The following is a 15034-nucleotide window of genomic DNA, read 5'->3' on the forward strand; positions in this document are numbered from 1 at the left end:
ACCTACGTCACTGTTGTGCAAGGAGAGTGAATAGATCAACATAACACACTCTTTCTAATGAATTATAAGTTACAAACGTTCAGATTAAGTTAATTAAAATCACTTTACTGTCGTTTTGAAGGTGGGTTTATAACCCGAAATAAATAATTATTAAAATATTGTAGAATCAAGATAAAAAAAACTTATTTTTTACAACGTTTTTCTTAGCTCGTACTCTTATTTGTCCGGTACAAATCTTGCAATCGATTTTTAACTAACATCCCGACTAGCTAGACATTTAAAATTTTTAGAATTTATCAGAACACGATGCCAATGCATTTTTTTAAAAATACTTTTAGCCATCTTTAAGAAGAATTGAATTAATTGACAGTTAATTCTGTTTTGTATGAAAAGTTATTTCGACACCATTATTGGTTGCTAGGGGTCTGGGGTCCTAGCAACTAAATTATGTATATATACGTGCGTTACTATGGAAATCAATATGAATGTATAAATGACATTTCAGTATTATTTCTATTAAATACAAATTTTTTTGATCGTTTAAGCTAGTCAAGTCAAGTTTATATGATTCAACAGAAAATTTAAAAACGTTGTATATAAAAAGTTATTTTTATCTTGTAATTAGTTACCATTATAATTAGGATCGACCACGTAAGCGCTAATTCAAATAGGACCTTCTATGGTTGCCAAACCAGGCTCGACTAAGTATTATACTCAACGATCGTCGTCTGATGGGTTACATGTGTCTTTTTCACTCTCGGACGTTATTCATTATTTGAATAGTGCTTTAAAAAATAAATATTTACAATACATGCAAGGGTTATCATTGTTTGTTCTACATATCTTGATATTTACTTAAACAAATAAGTACAATAAATTCAAATTATGCTAGCTTCATGAAATAATCATTGTTTTAAATAGTACGTTCTTAAAATAGATTAACAATAAGATAGCCTTTCAGAAATATATATATATGTATGCATTTTTACGGATGTTCCAATAAATAACCCTTTATCTGTCGCACACGCAACGGCGGGAGCGTTCGATTTATTCCGCATAGGCCGAGAATAATGGCATAGGAAAATAAAAACAAACGAATATAAATAAACAAATGCCGGCCGAGATAAGTAGAGGAAAAGTAATGGTACATAATATTCATTCAGGAGCGCGCGCAGTTAGTTTGTTTGGAAAGAAAGCCGGGTCTATAGTTTAGTATTGCGATGTTGGTGTAGCAATCAATATGTATTTATGGGCGAACCGGACGCGATATGAGAGCATTGTTAGAAGGAACGTTTTCATTATCTACGAAAACAATCGGACAATTATTTCAGCGTCGAAGAGGTTTAGTTTTCATATCTGGCTAAAGGATTATTTTAATAACATACTTAAATACGTTCATAAAAAGATAAAACCAGAGTGTTTTGGACTACAAGCAAAACGATTCGTCAGCTGAATACAGAACTATTCTAACTCACATTTGAAATATTTTGCAGAAGACTTTTTTTAAACAGACTACTTCAGTTATTTATTATATATATAGACAAGTGTATGCACCGATTTTTTCATCAATAATCCTACTAAAATATGATGCGTACATTTATCCATAAAGATAATAAATCATTTCAGTAAGTTGTTTCAAAAAACTCTCTCTTGAAAAATTTCAAATGTAAGTTAGAATAGTTCTGCATTCAGCTGACGAATTGTAAATACAACATCCACCTTGTGGAGGCCCATATTGTCCGATTAGGATCTAACTCTAACATGATTATTTACTATACAAATCAATAGCGAAGGGTGGAGGTAGGCTGTTAAGATCCGCCATAAATAATGCACATTAAACTTTGTTAGTCATACGTATTTGTTTATATTTAATTAAGACTACAATTTTACAGATGGCGTTCAAAATAAACCAACACCATCTGTAAATTGTAGTCGTATGTCAATGAAAACAAATAAGCTATTAAAATAAACTATTGATGGCGGATCTTAACAGCCTACCTCCACCCTTCGCCGCTGATACATATTAGCAGTAATAGTAGGACATTAAATTATGTTTTATTCATTTACTTACGTACACGTTTTTCACTTACGTACAATTCCACAAACTATCCAATTTTACAAACTGATAATCTAAATTAGTTTTAATTGGGCAGGTAGGTTTATTAGGAGATAGCTATTTTATATGTCACACACATCAAGACTACAAAGATAAGTACGGGATTCTCCCTCTCGTTCACTCCTGTAACTATATCCATAATACTTAGGTAGTATTTATGAAATCGAAATAGCTTAATTAACTTTACTTTAAATTGTAAAGCATGAGATAAAACAAAACATATCAAGATGTGTAAGGGAGCGGGACAGGGAGAAGACGTATTAGACAGACGCAAATTATAAATTTGAAAAATCGCAGGAATCGTCTATTTTAATCGTGTCGTGAAAGAAAACAAATGATACTTTCATAATAGTTTGACAGATTATTTCGTAGTATTGAGAAATTAGCGTGCTATCTAAGAGATTCGAGGGTAATTCTAATAAGGACATGGTGCTGTAACCTACTGTAACCTTAGGCAATACACAATCAATCCAAAAGTAGAAAGATTATGGACGAGGAAGAACTATCAGCTAATCGTCGCCGTTTAAAAATGATGTGTTCTGCAAAGTTAGGAGAGTCTATAAAGACTAAGGCTGATGCAGCAGCTCACAGACAAATAATTGAGTCTGAAACACCATAACAAAGACAGTAAGACAGAATATATACGCAAATATATGAGTGAGAGGAATACAATGAGAAGATGTATAAGAATATTGACTATTTGATAGTAACTCAATATTCAGTTGGAAGCGTTTTTTAAGTTATAATGAGGTAGTAAAGAATAGAGACGCACGCACCAAACGTCGATAGCAGCAGACCTGTCGCCAATAATTTCTGGTATAAAAGCTTTCAAGGTGCGTGTAGCATTGTGTTATCGGATTATTGTTAGAAGCTGTGCAGTATAAAGTGTACTAAGTATTTCTTTACATTTCGTTGAATATGCTTTGTAATTTAAATGAAGCTTCTGAATAGAGGCATATGACATAGATTTATAAACCGTGATAGCAGCATTCCTAAATATGTCTTAATAAAAATAACAAGAAAAAAATTGTATCATAAATGATGCCGTTGAAGGCGAAGAAAACCTTGCTCGATAAATCGTGAATAATAGAAAAGAATTGTGACCTTTTGAATGCACTCACCTACTTAATTTCAATTGAATCCATTCAATTGAACACAAAGACTGATGACTAATGTACATGTGTACTTTGAAACGTTGGAGATTCGAATGTTTCGTCTTTGAGTGGAAGTTAAGTTGCAATACAAAATTCGGAAACACTATTAAATATAATCATGAAAAAATTCGGTGTCAGGCAGGACCCGAAACTGCATCAACTAAATTCCGGCCAAACTTACTTTACCGATTTAGTCATCTGTGTCATGGTTACCTGTAAATTGTGTGTAAAACATTTCACCGTAGCACAGATCGCCATGAGCTTTCTTATCGGAAGCACATGACTCTATATATACGGTCTCCAATTTTATTTGATTCAATATGAACATTAATTCAATTTTCATAATTGATTTTGGCAAAATTCATGAATTCAAGAATGAAAACCTAACCTAACCTAACAAATAATCCAGTAGGTATATCGGCTATTTTCAACATTTGTTTGAAGCTGGACATGAACCGTGTTTTATTTAGACATGAATTTTATCTCAGTACTTATACGACACAAAGAGGCTGGACGGTCTTTAATACACGGCCATATATTTCCAATACACATTTCACTATGGTAATACGGCGAACTGCATACGTAAAAGTTTCTGGACACGCTGTATCATATCTATATATATATATATATATATACTCACCAAGAATAAAAACTCATTACTTTGAATGCGTCACAATCTCTCCAAATTGGTGTGTTAATGAACCTACTTGTACTTGCTAATAATTTAATAAACAATTTTTTATTCGATGATAAAAAAAATAATTAAGTAAGTACATATTATTATATTGTAGTGAATTTTGTCGGAAATAGTAGATATAATTTAGAATTTCGAAGAAGCAAAAATTTGACAAGACCAACAAAGCTATTTTAAGTGTAGATAAAGTTACCATACGTAGAAACTTTCGTATAAAAGCTCTTAAATCTTACTTTGAAAACAACATATTAGAAAAAATGTTGGACCGAGTGGGACACGAACTCACGTACTTCACTCAACGAGTGAGTGCTCTATTCTATATTTATTTAACAAACATAATTTTGAAAACACTTCTAAGAAAATAGTCTCTCAAGTATCGCGACCCCGCACATATTCCACTATAAAGGAGTCATACTTAATTATGACTAATATCGGACATAATGCAATCGTGACGATTATACAGTATAATATTATAGTTTAAAACTGTTCCGTTGCCTAGGCAGCGAATTTATTCTTTTCGGCCATTTGCAATTCCTTACGTAAACAATCGATTAAACGTCAGAGTGACAGTTGTTACTTTAAAACTAAAAACAACGATACATAATTATATAATTTAGTGATATAAGTTAAAGTGTATAGAAATAAGCCAACGGCGTTCCAATAAGCGGTCCTTTTACTTGAGTGTGCAATTTAACAATATAATTAAGAGCTAGTCAAAAGAATCTAGTTTATCACAAGTTTTGTTACGCCAAAGAAGTATAACTTCTAACGCGCGTACATAAGTACACACACCGATTATTATTTTTTTATCGAGTTTATCTTACAGGATTTTTTTCTCAAAGGGTCTCCAAACCTGTCAGCACTTATGTATTTAAAATCGCCACAGTTTGATCAGCGTTCGGATCGAGCTACTTACTACATAGAATAGGTACACATTTTCATACCAACATTATTTATATATTTTTAACCAGTTTTTTCTGTGTATTGAGTTTATTCACACTGTTATATTATAATGCTTTATTTGATATAATAGAAATCATAGCGTGATTGTCAAATGTCCAAGAATCATTGCATCGTGAATTTTGGCAGTTTCTCGCGATTTTTGAGAATAGATTAAATCCGTTTGCAAAAAAACAAATGCAAAAAAAAAATCAATTCGATTGCAACCAAACAATATAATCACGAACATTTGTGAAAATAAGATCGTGGGAATTGGACAGTATGACAGGTACAGATGGACAAATCGCGTCATACGGACTTGTAGAGTGGGCAAGTTGGAGTACAATAAACCAAGTCGCTGACGATTCGTCCAAAAATAAATGTAATTCTCAAAAATAACATGTTCGATTACATAATTAAAAAAAAAAACGGTGTATACTTATGTACGCGCGTTAGAAGTTATACTTCTTTGGCGTAACTAAACAAAAATAAAACTTGTGATAAAGTAGATTCTTTGACTAGGTCTTAATTATCTTGTTAAATTACACACTCAAGAAAAATGACCGCTTATTGGAACGCCGTTGGTTTTTTCAATACACTTTAAAATATATTGCTAACTGACGTTTAATCGTTTGTTTACGTAAGGAATTGCAAATGGCCGACAATAAGAAATTCGCTGCCTAGGCAAAGGAACAATTCTAAATTATAATATTATACTGTATAATCGTCACGATTGCAGTATCATAGTATCATACTGTGGCGTAAAGGTAGTGCGTTCGGCTGATAACCGAACAATCGGTGGTTCGAATCCAATCGAGTGCGTTTTTTTTGGTGTGAAAAAATAAATTATGTGTTACATGTCACACGCCAAAAATACCTCTGATCTGATTTCCTAAACGCGCCAAAAGAAGAGAAAGATTTCGCAGATCTTATACCAGGGTATCTTGAATTAAATAAAATTTCCACTTTGAATTAAAAAAAAAATAACTTTCCTTCAATTTTTATGCAACGTAATATTTTTCATACAAAAACTTTATAATTTTATTAAAACGTTGTTTGTACATGTCGTAATGTATCGTATATCAGAAAATTTGTTTTATTGAAAATGTACTACAACAAGATGCCCACAGACTTAGAGCTGGGGTATCGTTCTCTTATGTTGTGGTTCCGAACTTCGCATCTGGCAAAAATTATGTGTTATATTTTTCAATATATTTTTTTTAATCAAAAAATCACCAAACCTTGTTATAAATGACAGTTATTATTATAACTTTAGATACGAGGATAACCATAATCTCCGCTTAGAAGCGAAATGAAAACGTTTTTTTTTACTTTGCTATGGTGGCTTCGGTGGTTGTTTGTCCGGTAAAAATCTTGCAACCGATTTTTAACTAACTTCCCGACTAGCTAGACATTTGAAAGTTTTAGAATATATCAGAACACGATGCCAATGCATTTTTTAATACTTTTAGCTATTCTTAAGTAGAATTAAATTAATTTTCAGTTAATTCTGTTATGTATGAAAAGTTATTTCGGAAGAAATCTGTAATCCAATACACTATTGTTGGTTGCTAGGGTCCTAACAAATAAATTATTAATATATACGTCCGTTACTATGGAAATCAATATGATTGTCAAAATGACATTTCAGTATTAATTCTATCAAGTACAATTTTTTTGATCGTTTAAGTTAGTCAAATCATGTTGATATGATTCAACAGAAAATTTAAAAACGTTCTAAGTATATAAAAAGTTCTTTTTATCTTGTAATTATTTTGTATAAAATCGTTACTAACGTATCATTATATTGATTCCATAAATGTAGCGTTTTGTTTCCAAACCCCCTAAAACGATTTTAGGTAGTGTTGATAAAAATGAGAAAATTTCATATTTATTAAATTACTTCATATCTAGTAATTAAAAACTTATGTATTTATTATTTAATTCGTACATTCTAAAGTGTATTTTGGCTTACCCATTTTAGGGGTATATGAAAAGCACACCCAACCATTTAAGCGGGTTTTGAAATTTACTCTAATTTTTGATAATACGTATTGGCGGTTTTTGGCGTTTTTAAGGTTCAATTTTTGCTTAAAATATCCATCTAAATGCATATATCTAACTCAAAATTTTTCAAAAACCGTTTCAAGGGGATTTAAAACTAGGTGCTTCAAATGATCTCTTTATAATTTTTTTGATCAAGTCTGAATTGAGATCTACACAATATTTTTAGAATTTATAACATTTTCATTGAAATACATTATATGGAAATATCACAGTAGCATAGATACCTATTGGGAAATATTACTGACAATCCTTTTGAAAGAATGGAATTCGAAAATTCGTCTTCCCGTTGGGGGAATGTGGAAGTGACTGATCTAACCACAACGCTATCGACGCAGGTACCTTGTGTATATTTCACCATACTTATGATTACTGAATATGTTTCTAAATTGAGTAACCAGATCACTACCTTCATCTTTACATTTAAAATGGTACCTAATCAACATTACTAGATTTGACGATTCCTTTCTAAATGCAATGAGAAAAACACGTGCGCCGACATTCAAATTGCAAGACAATTTCTTTGTCACTTCTAATGAAAGACTAAAAAAAATAAAGACAGATTATTTGTTCATTGTAAAGGCAACGGCACACTAGCCGACGACTCTCCGGCAAGCCGCAAAATTATTAGGTCGCCGCGTTGAGAGTTCGCCGGGCGTCGCCGTCGTGTATATGGAATCCGCTACGAGCAATGTATTACGTGCGCTTTATCTCGTGATTTTCGAGACTGATAATAATGGAGACATGGCTCCGCGGACCTTCCGTTGTGAGCCAGGTCGAGAGATTGACGTTACAATGGCCCGTCGGATGGACTGACGGATCGAGGTCGGATGCCGGGCACCGCTATCTGCGCTACACGAGGCGACACGGAAATGAATCAATTTGAGTGATTTTTTTTTAATACTATTTTTAGACGGTGCGGTCGGCACCTTATGATTTTGCCATGAATGCATTGGTAACTAGAGCTATTCTTAGACTTAATAGTATATTTTAAAATAAAAACAGGTGTGGAATGAAAGAAATAAACTTGAACGATTGAAATTAGCTCAATGTGACATTAGAAGGGATGTGCTAGACTGCTAGAGGACCACAAAATAAACAAAATACATATAAAGAGGCAAACGAGAGTCTATAAGATGTCACCAAACTGCTAAAATGAAAAGAGGCTGGACAAATCATTAAACGAAAAGATAACGATCTCCTCTTGCATGTACATTTGAGGGCTCTAGAAAAAAATGACTGTTGTTCGAAAAATGTTGACGAGTCATTAAAATATCTTATTTCATTCTTATGGGTATAATTTATGAAAAAATATTGTTAAATACTGTTCGTATATTTATGCCATATAACATTTTACTATGTTTTTTCAGAAATATCTTTCAAAAATTTGTAATTTTTGTTTCTAGAGCCCCCATTTGGTCGAAGCTTCATATCAAACTAAAACCTTAGCCAATACATTTCTCAAAGTCGGTTTCCGAAAGAAACTTAGAAAAAATTGCTTAATTATATTCACTTTCAGTTAAATTTTAGAATAATTAGAGGTGCTGAGATTAAACGGTTACAAGTGACATATAATTAAAGAAGGGAATAAAAGTTATATATCCTTATAGCACGATGCTCGCACAGGGTGGTTCTCGTGATGTTGTGCGTAAAGCGCTGGCCTTTCATCTGGGAGCTCCGGGTTCGACCCCGCACAGGACACAGTATATTTATATGATTTTCTCAAAGCCTGGGTGTTTGCGATTGATTCACTTATATTACTAAATACACTACTGTCATTGGGTCGCTAGGCATGTTGTAGCGTTAAACACAATATATGTATATATTATAGAATACATACCCTAATACCAACAATATAAAGATTTTTCATACAGTGTTTTGTTGAAAGTTTATTCACACCTTTAAATTATTTATTTGATATAATAAAACTCACAGCGTCATTGATAATTAAGTGTTCAAGGAAATGGAATCATTGCAGCGCGAATTTTAAATATTTCTTGCAATTCTTAAAATAGATTATAAAAGTTAAAAAAGTCGTTTGCAAAAAATGTATGCCAAAAATGTAATTCATTTGCAAATAAATACCTAGATATAAGTACGTCATACTGCAGTTGAATCGCTAACCTTTTGTACGAGACAACACCAAGTGGGAAAATGGAATGGAGCGATCAACAAAAAATAAATAAGAAGTTATAATATATATATCATACGCCCATGATGGAAGCGCGTCGTAAGCGTCGGCCTATAACGTCGTGGGTCTCATGTTCGAATCCCGCAAGTACACATATTGTTTTTCAATTTGTGTATGCGTCAGAGTACGGACCTAATATGTTGAGCAAGTGGCTGACATCCATTTCTCGTAAAAACAAAAACCTGTTAATACAAACCTCTACTCTGTGGATGCCTATTTATAATCTTATTAGGATCGGACATCGTCAGGGATATATATCATATAATAATTTATTGGACGAATTCATTTTTTACGAAGAGAAGGATTATATATTAATTTAAAATACAGTCGCTCTTTCTCAAGTACAATCCCCAAGTAGAGACATTCCAAGCTTTGACTCTAACGATGAATACACATACGTCTTGGTGCAACCGGTGCAACATATTATAATTATTTATCCTGTGCGCGTGGCCCAATTATTAGGACAATTAGTTTCCATTTTTATCATCTGCGCCGCGCTTTCTGTCTTTTAAACAAGCCGTAAATTTCTTTAATTGTATTGAATTTAAATGTCAATTGATGGTGAAAATGCATTGTATTAATAATTTTAATACAACATAATTTTTGTACTGAATCCACTGAGGTGGACGAAACCGGTACAATTATTTAATATAAAAAAGTAGATTCAGTACAACTTTTATTTTGTTAACTGTCAATTCATGGTGGAACTGCATTTTATTGTTGTCTAATTTAATAAAACGCATTTTTTTGTAGTATTTATTCCACTTTTAATCAATAAATTAGGAACGGTTTCGCCCGCCTCAGAGGGACATTTCTCGGCGGACGAAACCGGTCCTAATTTATTGATTAAAAGTGGAATATGTACTAGAAAAAAATGGGTTTTATTAAATTAAACAACAATACACATAATTGGGTTTTATTAAAAGTATTAAAACAAGCCGTAAATATTGCAAAGAACTACGTATTTACATTTATATCACCACAATAGATAATATTCCATTTACCGTACCACTACAAAGTTATTTGTAAAAACTTATAATATCGACCGACTTCTTGATTAAATTTGGATTTAAATTATAAGTAGGTATTTTATATATATTTTTTTACTTTTCTATTTGAATCGTTTTTTGTGTGTTTCGCATTTCGTCATATTTTCAATGATTGCTTAAATTCTTAATTAAGTAATAGTTACCTACCTAATGTGCGCGATATATTACGTATCAATTTAATATTATATAAACAGTAAGCATTACTGCAACAGTGACCCGCAGACCCCCCCCCCCCCTCTTCTGAAGACGATTATGTGTTTATAGTACAAAACAGCTGACAATCACAGACTCGAAACTTTAGAATCAAGAATAGTCTGTTTCTCACCATTATATGGATGTTTAATGCTATTCGAGTATGTCAGAATTAAGTATACATCATACGTTGATTGTAAGGGCAATTCTCGATTCACTCAATTTACTACATGGGAAAATATTTACGTCAGTATTGCCAGATTGAATAATTCTGCAGTGGAAATTTATTAGCACGGACGTATTCGCATTGAAGATATCACGTGGATTATTTCATAACAGACTGTAAAGTAAAGTATATAGAATTAATTTTACTTCACAGACTTTGTACAGCCAGAGGTATCTTCGTAACTGACTCGGCCTAAGTAGCAATATAAGTCAAGCTAGAAATCTTGCACACTAATAGAGCACCCCAGTGGCGAGGGGTGGAGGTAGGCTATTAAAATATGACAATATTTGCACACTAAGCTTTTTCAGTTATACTTATTTGTTTTCATTGGACTAAGACTACAATTTGCAGATTGTGCTCATTAGTTTTTAAAATTCACTTGAGCTATGCCTACCCAAACGAAAATCGATAAAAAAATATTCTTCTATCTATAAAATATGTAAAATTATGTTAGTATGGTTTAATAGCATAACTTTAGATATTTTATAGATAAACGAATTGACTATTAAGTATTTTTATGGCTTGCATTAGGCAGTGTTTAAAAGCTACCAAACAATATCTACACATTGTAGTCTCAGTTCAATTAAGACAAATACGTTTAAATGACTGAATTTGAGTTTACTGTACACTATTTATGTCTGATCTTAACAGTCTACCTATAAGACAGCTCTCGTGGTGCAGTGGGTAAGGCGCTGGCCTTCCACTCACGAGTTCTGGGTTCGATTCCCGGTGAGGACACAATATTTATGTGATTTTACCAAAGCCTGGGGGTGTGTGATTGTTCAAAATTACTATCAACCACCGTGTACGAAAAAGCAAGGAAGGACATGGTTATTAATAATTTTAAAAATAACAGTCTACCTCAACCCTTCGCCAAGAGCACCCCAATTCTTTAGAACCTCCCCAGCGTGCAGGAACACTGTATAAAGGTCGAAAAGGGAAGAGACAATAGGCTAACTCTGTAAAAAAAGATTTTTTCCTCAGTTTTTTTTTAATCCATGGATTAATAGTTTAATGCTTCCCATGGCCGAAAGGCTGAGTAAACTCCACCGTCGAAGCACAACGATGAGAGTCGATAGCACACGCCTGGATTTGCATTCGCATTGCGCGACGTCATCGTCAGGGGCGCTATCTGTCCCCGCGATCCCCTCAACTCGGGCTTATGACGATTTGAGTGGACCGGACGGGGAGGGAAGGCTGCCGCGGATCGCGAGTCACGACCCGCCGGGCGATCGTGTTCGCAGATCGCAGCCTGTAAGCGGTGCTTCCTACATAGATACAAATTAGAGACAAAACTGGGAAGAATGGGCCGTGCCATACTGTATGACTAGGTACCAGTGAGGAACTTAGAAATACCGCTAAATAAACGTTATTTCTGAATTAGATTCGGCTTTAAACATACATACTTTGGAAACACCTCCGAAACGAATATAGCCACCTGCACCCAATGACATATTAAATGGACGACTCACTTCATACCCGGCGCGCACGAGAAATTGTGCATGAAAGTCATTCACAGATGTATAGGTAGATGTCACGTGACCATTGACGTATCCGTTTCCATTATGCGATACAAGCTTCGAGAATTTATAGTAATATAACCTTTATTGTAATGGCGTATTAGTGTCATGACTCATTGCGTTAGAAATAGATTCTCGGTTACTTACGACTTCTCGGAGATTAGACGCAAGTGAGCCCAGCGAATCACAGGCGACTGACTGTCCAATGGTTCCTGTCATTCAATTGCATTGAATAAACATTCATCAATATCTTAAAATGGCATTTTATAAATAATAAATAATATTAACACATGCAAAGTGATATCCCATCTTTCTTGGAGTGTTAAGTAGATTTTTTTACAATTTTTAACTAGGCACATTGGCATTTTGTAACATAATAATAACGGTGGAGTCGAAACCTGACAGTCATAAATTTTGTATGGGCAGACCCAGCGGTGTCGCCAGACCGCTTGCAAGCAGAATGTTTATTTGAGCGTAGGATGCCGATATTAAAATATGAATTTCGCCATCCGGCAGACCCGACACAAAGTGAGTGTCATTTTATTTTCTAGATGCTTCGTCCATATTAATGTCATTGCCTGCACCCTACCTAGTCACGATGAAATTAACTAATATGAGGATGTATGTACGCGGATGTAGGTATGTATACCGGTCAGTATCGAAGGGTGGAGGTAGGCTGTTAAGATCCGCACATAAACAGTGTTTATTAAACTTTGTCAGTCATTCAGATGTGGTTAGTTAGTTTTTAAAAATCAATTAAGCCGTGCCCAAACCGATCCATAATACTTTTGGTATATTTTGGGCGATACGACAAAATTGTGCAGACTTTTTCATTTATAATTATTTGTTTTCGCTGGATTAAGAATAAAAATATTGCACATAGTGTTGGTTCATTCTTTTAAATTCATTAAGCCATGCCTGAACCTAACTATAATAGATACAAAATATTATTCTACCTATAAAACATTCAAAGTTATGTATGATTTAATTGCTTGATTTTGGATATTTTATAGATAGACGAGTATTTTACCACGTTTTTATTAGCTCGTATTCTTGTTTGTCCAGTACAAATTTTTTCTTGTTTGTCCAAGATTTGTTTGGACGATTGAAGATTTTTAACTAACTTCCCGACTAACTAGACATTTGAAATTTTTAGAATTTATATCAAAATGCATTTTTTTAATACTTTTAAGCAACTTTAAGCAGAATTGAATTCATTTTCAGTTAATTCTGTTTTGTATGGAAAGTTATTTTTTCGGAAAAAAATCGTATTATTCGTAGGTATTATTATAGTATTATTGGTCCTAGCAACTAAATTATTAATATATACGTGCGTTACTATGGCAATCAATATGAAATGTCAAAATGACATTTCAGTATTCTATATGTATTCAGTATTTCTATCAACTACAAAAAAAAGTATTTATTAATACATAAATTTGTCAAGTTTACATGATTCAACAGAAAATTTAAAAACGTGGTATATAAAAAGTTATTTTTATCTTGTAATTATTTTGACTATTATCTATTATGGCTTGGTTTTCGCAAGGTTTAATTCAATTTTAAAAGCTATCCAACACCATCTGTAAATTATAGTATTATTTCAATAAAAACAAATACGTATGACTGACAAAGTTTAATATGCACTATTTATGGCGGACCTTAACAGCCTACCTCCACCCTTCGCCACTGATACGGGTGTATATATATTAGGTAGGTTTATTTATGGATTTATTACATTTAAAAATAATATAATAAAAAAAGTAGGTAACATGTAAGAATATTATTGAATATTAATTATTTGACTAGTAATATCAGAGATATATCTCATTAGTTAACTCCATTAATCCCCAATGCGTCGCCATTATTCCCAGAATGGATGATTTTACACCTAGTATTTTTTATTTACACTTACTAATGATCTATTATTAGGTTTGAAGATTTATTATACACTAATAAGGGAGTTTTTTATAAACATTTTAACTATGCATAATTTGTTTGTTATAATTTTATTGTGACCCTTGACTTGATAGGTAGGTAATGGAGTTTTTATCTACTTTATTGTATTGATTTGTTATATAAGTTAGAGTTGATAGTATTCGTTGTCAGTGTTATTTGCCTTTTGGCGAGTGTACACAGTGCCTGAAGATGCCGAAAGGCGAAACCCAGGTCGCAAAAAAACAACTCAAATGGAATAGTACAAAACATTAGAATTTAAAATCGAATTCCATCAAGTAGCTTCGGTCGATAGTATTAATATTAATAAAATAATAGACATGCAGCTGACGTAATTCTCAAATTCCGTTAGTATTGGGTACCAATGATAAGTACTTATCTTGTGTCCGGATTTCTCCAAATTTTAGTCTTAATACTTTGGACGCTGAAGACGCACCTGGCGCGTAATGACCAGGCGGCCGATCGATGTAATTAACGTGCATTTTAAATGTGGTAATTAAAAAATCATTATCTAGTCAGCAGCGAATGAGAATGTGCTAGTCTCCAATCCATAATTTACAGGATTTAAGAATGTAACACTCACTTTGAATAAAAATAGATTTATTGAAAACAACAACACATATTATATAATTTTAATAGTCGCAGCAAAGTATGTAGTAGAATAAAAAAAAAATGACTACGCTCTTTCACAGCAGTTGTAGCAGAGTCTAATAAGTCGGCTTATATTGTCATTTTGTCGTAGGTCCCAGGTTCGAATCATGGGTCTGGCAAATACACATATTGTTTTTCAATGCGTATTTGGAGTCAGATTATGGACTTAATAGGTTGAGCAAGCGGCTAACAAAAACAAAAAATCTTTAATTATTGTAATCGTTACTTCTAATGCATCTCTGCAATTCATTGCACTTTGCGCCAAAGTGCACTTTGCACTGC

At 33.1% G+C, this 15034-nt stretch overlaps 2 protein-coding genes across 3 annotated transcripts in view; one reads left to right on the forward strand and one right to left on the reverse strand.

Annotated features, from left to right (window-relative positions):
* LOC147073140 (autophagy-related protein 16-1-like) overlaps positions 1-15034 on the reverse strand; it is a 509506-nt gene that overhangs the window by 382272 nt on the left and 112200 nt on the right. The window lies entirely within an intron of this gene.
* neo (ZP and PAN domain-containing protein neyo) overlaps positions 1-15034 on the forward strand; it is a 340024-nt gene that overhangs the window by 288720 nt on the left and 36270 nt on the right. The gene's annotated exons all lie outside the window — the stretch shown is intronic.

The sequence above is a fragment of the Rhyacophila brunnea genome, unplaced genomic scaffold, assembly GCF_057557595.1.
Source record: "Rhyacophila brunnea isolate RB1 unplaced genomic scaffold, BYU_Rbru_1.0 scaffold_18, whole genome shotgun sequence".
Lineage (NCBI taxonomy): Eukaryota > Metazoa > Arthropoda > Insecta > Trichoptera > Rhyacophilidae > Rhyacophila > Rhyacophila brunnea.